Below are 8,982 nucleotides of genomic sequence, written 5' to 3'. Positions count from 1 at the left end.
AAACCGAAGAAGCCTCGTGGCCACTGCATCGTCCACCGGAGATCGCCCACCAAGCTCCGAGCCTCCGAAGTACCGGTACCAATCAACACCTCCAAGAAGGGACACGACGATGACGGCGCTGCTGCCAAGGGTTTTCCCCGGTACGCGGTGAGGAGAGAGGAAGGGTAGCCCCGACACCCTCCAGGAAGGTCAGGCGGCACCCTCATGCGCCACCGCGTCAGTGTCGGCCAAGCCAACAGGGATTTCTCCCGATCCCAACATTCACCTTAGGCACTCAGGAGCTTGCCACCAAACAGACCCCCACCCTGCGCCAACCCGGTCACGAAGCTCCCCACGCCGTCTCACCACGGCACCGTGAAGCAAGGCCTGCACAATGAAGAAGAGGAGCTGGGACTAGGGCAGCAGCACCATTGGCACGCGGGAGGGCCCTACCTCCACCGTCGAAGATGGTAGCTGACCGGACGCAATAGCAGGAACATACCAGGCCCGTGGCCGCACAGGCCCAGCCGGGATCTCCGAGACCCGTAAAGTTCCCGCCTTCGCGCTGCAGCCGGCACGCCGTCGGCGCCGCCGCCCCTGTCCAAGACGCACCTCTGCCTCACCACGCAGAAGACAACAAAGCCACGCCGGGGACCGACCCGCTAAGATCCAGATGGGGCCCGCAAGGCCCAGATCTGAGCCGGGGACGCGCTGTCGGCCAGCCCGCGCCACCAAGACGCCTCGCCGCCAAGGAGCGGTGCCGCCACCACGTCCGCCGCTGGCCACCCCTCCGAGTCACCGGACCGCCGCCAAGCCAAGCGACACTGCCGCCGCCCCCTGCCCCGGGCCAGGAGGACGCGCGCGCTGAGAGAGGAGATCCTGCTGCCGCCGGCACCCCCCGGGCCAGAGCCGGGGGCACCTGCCGGAGACTGCAGGGGAGAGGATGAGGGGGCGAAGCTGAGAGCAGAGGCGTCGGGGCTGCCTCGTCCGCCTCCCGGGGAGGCGGCGCGAGGACGGGAGGAGGGGCAGGGAAGGAAGAGCGGGGGAATGAGGGGGCGGATCTGGGACGCGCGATGGCGAGGGCGGCCGGATCCTGCCGGAGACGGGCAGGGGAAGGCGGCGGCGGCGAGGGTTTCGAGGGCGGGAGCGGGTCCGAGACCACGCTCTTTTTTTTCTAGCTACTCCCTCTATCTCAAGATATTTTGTCGGCTTAGTATTTCAAGATGCTTATAAGAGTAGGATGGACGTGTATGAGTTTGTAGGGTTGAGTGTATATACATGTTTGTGAGCATCTATGTATATACTTTTTTTAAAGAAAATAGTGCATTAATTAACCAACAGCCGTCTCAAAAGAAAATAACCAACAAAATACGAGGCAGAATATACTGATGCCTTCATGTGGCAGTAATTATTACCTCTACAACAACCGAATCTATATAGGGACGCTCCTTAATTTTGGTGTCCTCTAATTCAATTGAGGTGTTCAATTTTCCAATTTTGACAGGTCAATGATTTTTCAAGAAGATCTCTCATTCAATTGAGCTATTTGATTCACGATTTTGACTAAATTAATGATTTCTCAAAATAATCGGTATCAGCCTGTAAAACACATCAGTCCTGCCTCCTGCGCACCCTTTCATCAAAACCTAAAAAAGAGAGGTACTAGCATGCAACACTGTAGCATTAGCACATGCAGCCACAAAAAACTTCACCACTTAAGTGTGTGTTGATTAGTAAAGTAATACATAATCACATCCCAAAAAAGCTCATCGAAACACCAATTATTAAAAAAACGCTTGCCAAACTGAGCGGTCCTCGCACCATTAGCAATATTTCGATCAATTTAATCCATGAATAAATCACTAGCATGGCATCAACAGAAATAAACATATTCTGATATTTGATCACGCAGGCACACACTACGCTAACAGCAGATACATCTAGGTATAACGCTAGCATGGCTAGTGAATGAGTTATACCCTTTTCCTCGGCATGCAGGAAGCACTTCTCTTCTCAAGCTTCAATAACATGTAGATGGGAATCTCTTATAAGAAGGTCCAACTCCTTTCTAACTAGCAATATGGGATTAAACTTCCCACCATACCCATTGCCATATAAACCCACATTTTTTTTGAGGGGTTAACCAAGCTTTATTGATCAAATTTCACATGGAATGGGATACAAAATGGGTCATGGGGTTCGGCAAGCCAGGCATGCCGCCCTTGATCCAATGAATGAGAAAACTTGGCTAACCTATCTGCGTCGCCATTAGTGGCTCTGCCTTCAAAGGAAAATTTACAATTTACGAATAAAACTCTCTGCTTTATTTCACTAATGATAGCTCCAGAGCCTCCATGGCTAGCTCTGTTGATGTCGTTAATCACGTGCTTCGAGTCCGACGCGATGATGAAGTTCTGCAAGGATAGATCTTGCGCAAGAGACAACCCTTCTCTACATGATATTGCTTCCAGCGATGCTACATCCGTTACTCCATGCAACACAAGGGCCGAACTGCCCATGAAATTACCTTGTGCGTCTCGACAGACCGCTGCAGCAGCCCTGCTAGTCTGCACCCTGGATATCGCGGCATCCACATGAATTTTTGCAAATCCTGCCGGCGGCGCTTTAGGTCGCTCTACTGCTGCACGCCACTCTTCACCGGAAGTATCTCCAGGTCTGAAATGGACCTGATGATGAACTCGTGTGTGGCTGATGGACTTTGGTATACCTCCTCATGTATCGCCTTGCGCCATGCTCATCAAATTGCCCACATAGTTACGGCTAGTCACACAAAGGACGAATAAACCCACATGGCTCTTTAGAGATTTTCCTGAAATCGTTAGATGGGCCAAAGCCCACCCTATATTTCAACAAAGCACACACCCCATGCATGTAGATCAACGAGTGTTGCGTTCTGAGCTTGAGCTACTTGCCGATGTTCTGGTACGTGTACAGCTTGGCGCACGTAAGGAAGCACCCGAAATTGACGGCGACGAGCACGGTGAGCAGCCAGTAGAGGTTCTCCAGCTTAGACGCGTTCATGTTGTCCGGCAGCCAGGCGGTGGCGCGCTGGACGACATTGATGAGGGCGGTGCTCAGGTAGAACCCAAGCGCGACGATCATGGCCATCATGCCCGTGGCCGTGTTCTTGAGCGACGCCGGGAACTCCTGGTAGTACAGCGTCACCTGCGCCGGGAAGTGCAGCGCCTCCCCTGCCCCGGCCACGGCGAACGGCAGGAGCAGCCTGCAGCCACATGGCCGACAGCGGCGACACCCACGCCGGGTTCCCCTCCTCTCCGTGCGCGCGCACCGTGGCGGTGCGGTGGCGTTCGATGACGGCGGACGCGGCCATGCTCAGCACGGTGAGCGCGTGGCCCGCGCCCACGCACTGCAGCGCCGTCGGCGTGTGGCCGGTGAGCCGCCTCCAGAGCGGGAGCAGGACCCGGTCGAGGAGCCCGAGGAAGATGACGACGGCTATGAGGCTGCCCACGAACATGGAGCCCGCCGGCGCGGTGAAGCGGCCGACGGTGCGGTCCATGGCGAGCGCCTGTAGGATGGTGAAGTTGATCTGCACGCCGATGGAGACGCTGAGCACGATGGCCGCGCTCCACAGCGGCATGATGCGCAGCACCGTCTTGAACTCCTCCACCTGCTGCACCGTGCACACGCGCCACGGCCGGAGCACCGAGCCGCTCGCGCGTCCACGTCGCCGTCAGTGATCACCGCGGCACGGTTCAGGAAGCTGCACGCGATCGAGCAACGTGGAAATAACTGGATGTCATTGTCGTCGATGACTTCCTCATATACTCATATCAGGCAGTAGTGATGTTTACAAGAGTGCCATTTGTTTTCCTTACCATAGTACCATTTCTCGTTACCCTTGTCGAGACTAATTTGCGTTATTTCAACATGCAAACTAATCTAGTATAGTATACTTAGTTGATCCTTACTATATGTTGATATTACCAAAAAGTTGGATAGCCAAAGCTAGTAGGTGGCCTTGCCACCGGTGGTTTAAATACTGAAAAAGAAGTAGAATAAATATCCAAAAAGGAATCGATTTGGACATGGACGTATTCGAAACTCAACACAACCATTGATGTATACTAAACCGACAAAACCTACTAAAATTATAATGTTAATATGAGACTAATTTATAGTTACCATTTCAATGTGTTCACCGATCTCGATATACTCCCTCCGTCCCAAAATAAGTGTCTCAACTTTGTATAAGCTCTAGTACAAATTTATACTAAGCTCAAGACACTTATTTTGGGACGGAGGGAGTACATGATAAGCATGCTAAAAGTTTATCTAATTGTAAAGCCAATATTTTTCTTCAGTCTCCACACAGGCACAAAAAAAACTAGGAAAGCACTATATTTTGTGTAGCACAACCATGAGGTAATATGTCCATGTCATTGCTTTAATAATCACCAATAATAATAATAATGGTGTGGAGGTTGGAGTTAAGTTGCCATGGACAGGAAGACAACCCTTGCCACATACTCCTACATACCCAACAGTGACTAGGTACTCTCTTTATTAACTATGTAAGGACATTTAATTATGCTCAAAACTCAAAATGTATAGTAACTGAAGCTATAATATCATAGATAGTAATGTCGCGTTTTCAAAAGCCCTAAGGTGAGTTGGTACAAATGAAAATAAAGTACTCCCTCCGTCCGAAAATACTCATCGAAGAAATGCATAAAAATGGGTGTATCTAAAATTAAAATACGTCTAGATACATTCATTCCTCCGACAAGTATTTCCGGACGGAGGAAGTACAACACATGCAAATTGCAGCGAAAGAATATCTCCATTCTCAACAAGCACAAAAGAAAGAAAAGGAGGCTAATGGAGAGTCCTAATATAACAAAATGAACAACAGTGCTCAGCGCTTTGCACAATTACTTGTTTGTTGTGGCAGATCTACAGTGTGTAAATGGCCTGGGTGAGACCAAAGGAAGAGCATGGATTTTCTATCCATATCACCCAATTTTAGCATAAAGCCCACTGTTTTGATACAGAGCTGGGCACACACACACAAATTTGTTGCGATGGAAAAATAAAAAGTTAATACCGGACAAGATCAGTATGGTCCCCGCAAAAAAAAAAGGCTTTTCATGTTGCCCTGTATACCTTCATACACTGTCTTCTAACTTTCTTGTAATATACGGGTATTTATACTGAGGAACCTAATTGATTTTTAGCACAAGTTATATGAACTGACACTGAAAGGCACCCTAAACTAATTCAACGAACATTAATTGTTGTGCGTCGACGTGGTAGCTACCTAGTTCACGTATAGTACTACATAACCAAAGCGTTTTGGATGATTCGGTGTTTTGTAGTACGACAATTGTGGTTTTCTGTCATAATTGTGTTTCGGTCAAAATATTTTAGCCATTACGGTTGTACTATAAATAAATAAACGGATTTGTTTAACTTTCTTTAAGACTCAGAATATTTGATTGCATTCTCTTTTCGTCCGGAAATAACTGAAAATTAAATGATTTTTGTTGTAGCTGAAATATTCCTGAAACTTAAATTCAAGACCATGGGTATACTACAAAAGCACCTCCTAACAAAAGAAAATCAACTCAAAACAAATAAATCATTATTTACTTTCAACATTCCCTGTGATTTTAAAAGGTTTGAGTTTAAGCATTTATAAAGTTCATTTATGCATGTGGACCCAAACTTTTCTAAATAATTGAAGTTCGAAGATTATCCTAAGTCAAACTTAGAAAAAGTTTGACTAAGTCCGTAGAAAAATCCACAGGATCTAGCATTTCAAATTTATATAGTACAAATATATATTTCGTAGCGAATCTTTTTGCGGGGGGGTTTCATAATGAATAAAATAAAGTAATTTGTTTTTTGTGGATATTATTATATTTTTATATAGGCTTGGTCAAACATATTGTAGTTGGACTTAGGAGTTAGGACAATAGTAGAACTTCAATTATTAGGGCATGTACAGTGGTTGATAAGATAGTCGTATCTTAAGTCTTGCATGTGATTTAGAGAAGACAAAAAAAATTATCTACAATGGGTCATCTCTTAGCCTTATCTTTAATAACTAGCAATTCCTAAATATGTGGTGAGACATATTGTGCTAAGAGATCACCTCTTGTCTTCTCTTAATTAAGAGAAGACAAGCCTTTTCTTATGAGTTCTCTCTCCTCCACCTCATCATCTATCCTACGTGGCACTCGTAAGATAGCACCATTGTACATGCCCTTATGGAACCGCGGGAATATGAACAAATGCATACGAGATCTTTTCTTACCTAAAGCTGTCGCTGGGAATAGCGACATCGTCGCCGCCAGTCTTGACGTCCTCGTCGCCCGTACGTAGCCCGTAGTAAAACTTCAACTCCTCCGACGCCACGACATTGAGCTTCCTCTTCCTCGCCGCGGCGACGACCACCCTGGCCAGCCCCGTGAACGGGCTGCCCTGAGCGGGGGGCTGCCGGTAGTACCGCGTGCCGAGGAGCAGCGCCGCGAGGCCGACGACGCCGGCGGCGCACGAGACGCCGAAGCCGAGCGTCCAGGACACCGTGTCCTGGACGTAGACGATGACCGTGGCGCCGAGCACGGTGGACGCGTAGAAGAAGATGAAGTACCAGTTGAAGAAGACGTCGCGGTCGGCGGCGGCCTCGAACTGGTTGGCGCCCATGGTCGCCTGGTTGAACCGCGCCCCCGCCGCGCTCAGGCAGAGGAGGAACACGGCCGCGTACAGGGCCGCCATCTGCCCCGCCGACGCCTGCTCGCACGGGCCGGCCCCGAGCTGGCACGCCGCCGGCCGGAGGCCCGGAAGGCTCGCCGCCAGCGTGAACATGACCAAGGACTGCACGCATGACATGGAGTGGTCAATGGGCCAGAAGCTTTGATACATAAACATACATGTGCACGCGCGCGCAGATATCATAGACTTACGAGGACGGCCATGACCATGGCGACGGCGACGATGGGGAAGCTGCCGAAGAAAGCGTCGGCGACGATGGCACCGGCCACGGGGGCGACGCTGATGGATCCGGAGATGATGTTAGAGATCTTCGCCGCGTCGACGCTCGGCACGTTGTACTCCTTTATCAGGTAGACCACCATGTTGGCCGTCGCGCCGCCGGTCGCCAGCCCGACGCCCAGTATGGCCACTGCAAACGTCGATCGATCACACGGCCAGACACAAACTCAACTGTGAACATGCTCCACAGACTAGATCACACACGAGTAGGATGCACGAACCTGCGAGGAAAGGGAAGGTGATCCATCCCCCCTTCCCGTTCCTGGGTTCCTTGAGGGACTCGTGATCACCAGAGCTGAGGTGCCGAGGCTCCTCCTCCTGCTGCGACCCGTTGGCCTCCATGGGATGGTCTCCCCTGCAGTCTTTGCAATGATTGAGCTAAGAAGGCAGGCGTAAGTGGGTGTTTATGTGCAGTGAGAAACTAGGAGTAAGTGGCATGGCAAGGTTATATTACATAATTTCTCCCTTCCAGATTACTTGTGTAGATGTATCTAAACAAGTTGGAATGGAGGTAATATAATATGCTGTCACACTATCTCTAGCAAGATCGGTAGACGGTGTGGTCGGCCAGCTATATATCTTTTGATACGACGACAAAAGGGCACCCGCAAAGAAAAAGGCAGAGTGCACGTTAAAAAGCTCCATGTCTGACTTGACTAAGTACAGTCCATTGGTGTCAGTGACCAATTTCATGGACCGGGCGGTTTTTTCTTCCAATCATATCATGTCGAGCCAGTTCTCCAGTAGGTTTACATACACTATTTACGTAGATGTGGCTTTGATGTAGCAAAGCCCGTCGATAATACCAGCAGCCGCCGCCTCCTTCTCCAACAAAGAAAGTTAGAGTTCGTGTCTCTCGCCCGCGCCAATGCAGGTCCGCCTCGTCTCCGGTGACCCTAGGGCCATGGAGGCGCAGTAAATCCTGTCAAGGGCCGGCGGGAGGGCTCTGTTTTTAGTTGTTTTTTTAATCTTGCTAGGGTTTGATGACGGTGGCTCCCTGAAGATGGAATAAAGGTCTCCCCGCTTAGCCCCTGTTCCGGCGGTGCGTCTAGCATCGTGGGTGGACGTGTGGAGGTGTGTGGAGGACGTGTGGAGGTGTGTCTACGAAAGTATATTTTTTGTCCCTCAACTCTTTCAAAAGTATAGAATTGGTCCCTCAACTCCCAAACCAGCAAAACTTGGTCCCTGAACTTCTCGAACCGGGTAAGTTTAGTCCCCAATACCGTTTTGCATGGTTTCTGCCTGACTTTGACACGGTTTTGTGTGGGACCCACCTGCCAGCTGAAATAAGAGGAGCACTAAAAAATTATTGTGGCTGTAGGGATCGAACCAGGGTTGCCACGCTCGCCCTAGGCTGAACGCACATGTATTACTACTGGCATGCCATGCCGGTGTGCATGCATGCGTGGTGAGCACGTGTTGTACGTGGTGTGCCTGCGATGTGCGTGCATGACGCCCGTGCGCGCGCCACGGCCTGCCGTCAGCGCGTTCGCTGTCAACTACAGCGGCCTCTGTTCACCCCGTCGGCGCGACGCAGCTAGCAGCGATCGTCCGCCGTGTCACACGGCCTTCTGGGCACGGCAGGAGGGCCTTGTTCTCGGCACTCCGAAGCTTAAATGGACAGGTCGGCGTCGTTCGTGGAGCGGCTGTAACTTGTGGACGAGCAACGCGACCTGGCCTGCATGCATGTCAGCGTTGTTCCTCTACCGATGTTGCAGCCCGAATCTTATCTGGTGTTTTTTGTTTATCTTCTACAATGTATGTCCTTATTTACTCAACTCTCTCAACTTTTGGTCAAAACCCAGTCGACATGTCATGTTTTGGTCAAAAACCGTGTTCACGTCAAACAAAAACCATCAAAAGCGGTATGAGGGATGAAAGTTATCCGGTTTAAGAAGTTGAGGGACCATGATTTGCTGATTTTAGAATTGAGGGACTATTTCTATACTTTCGAAAGAATTGAGGGAT

At 49.9% G+C, this 8,982-nt stretch overlaps 1 pseudogene; it reads right to left on the bottom strand.

Annotated features, from left to right (window-relative positions):
• Positions 1-2,181: 2,181 nt before the first annotated feature.
• LOC123160807 (protein NRT1/ PTR FAMILY 2.3-like) lies at positions 2,182-7,480 on the bottom strand (annotated as a pseudogene).
• Positions 7,481-8,982: the final 1,502 nt, after the last annotated feature.

This window comes from Triticum aestivum, chromosome 7B, assembly GCF_018294505.1.
Source record: "Triticum aestivum cultivar Chinese Spring chromosome 7B, IWGSC CS RefSeq v2.1, whole genome shotgun sequence".
Classification (NCBI taxonomy): Eukaryota; Viridiplantae; Streptophyta; class Magnoliopsida; order Poales; family Poaceae; genus Triticum; species Triticum aestivum.
The sequence above is the reverse complement of the archived record's forward strand: the minus strand, read 5'-3'. Positions and strand labels throughout refer to the sequence as shown.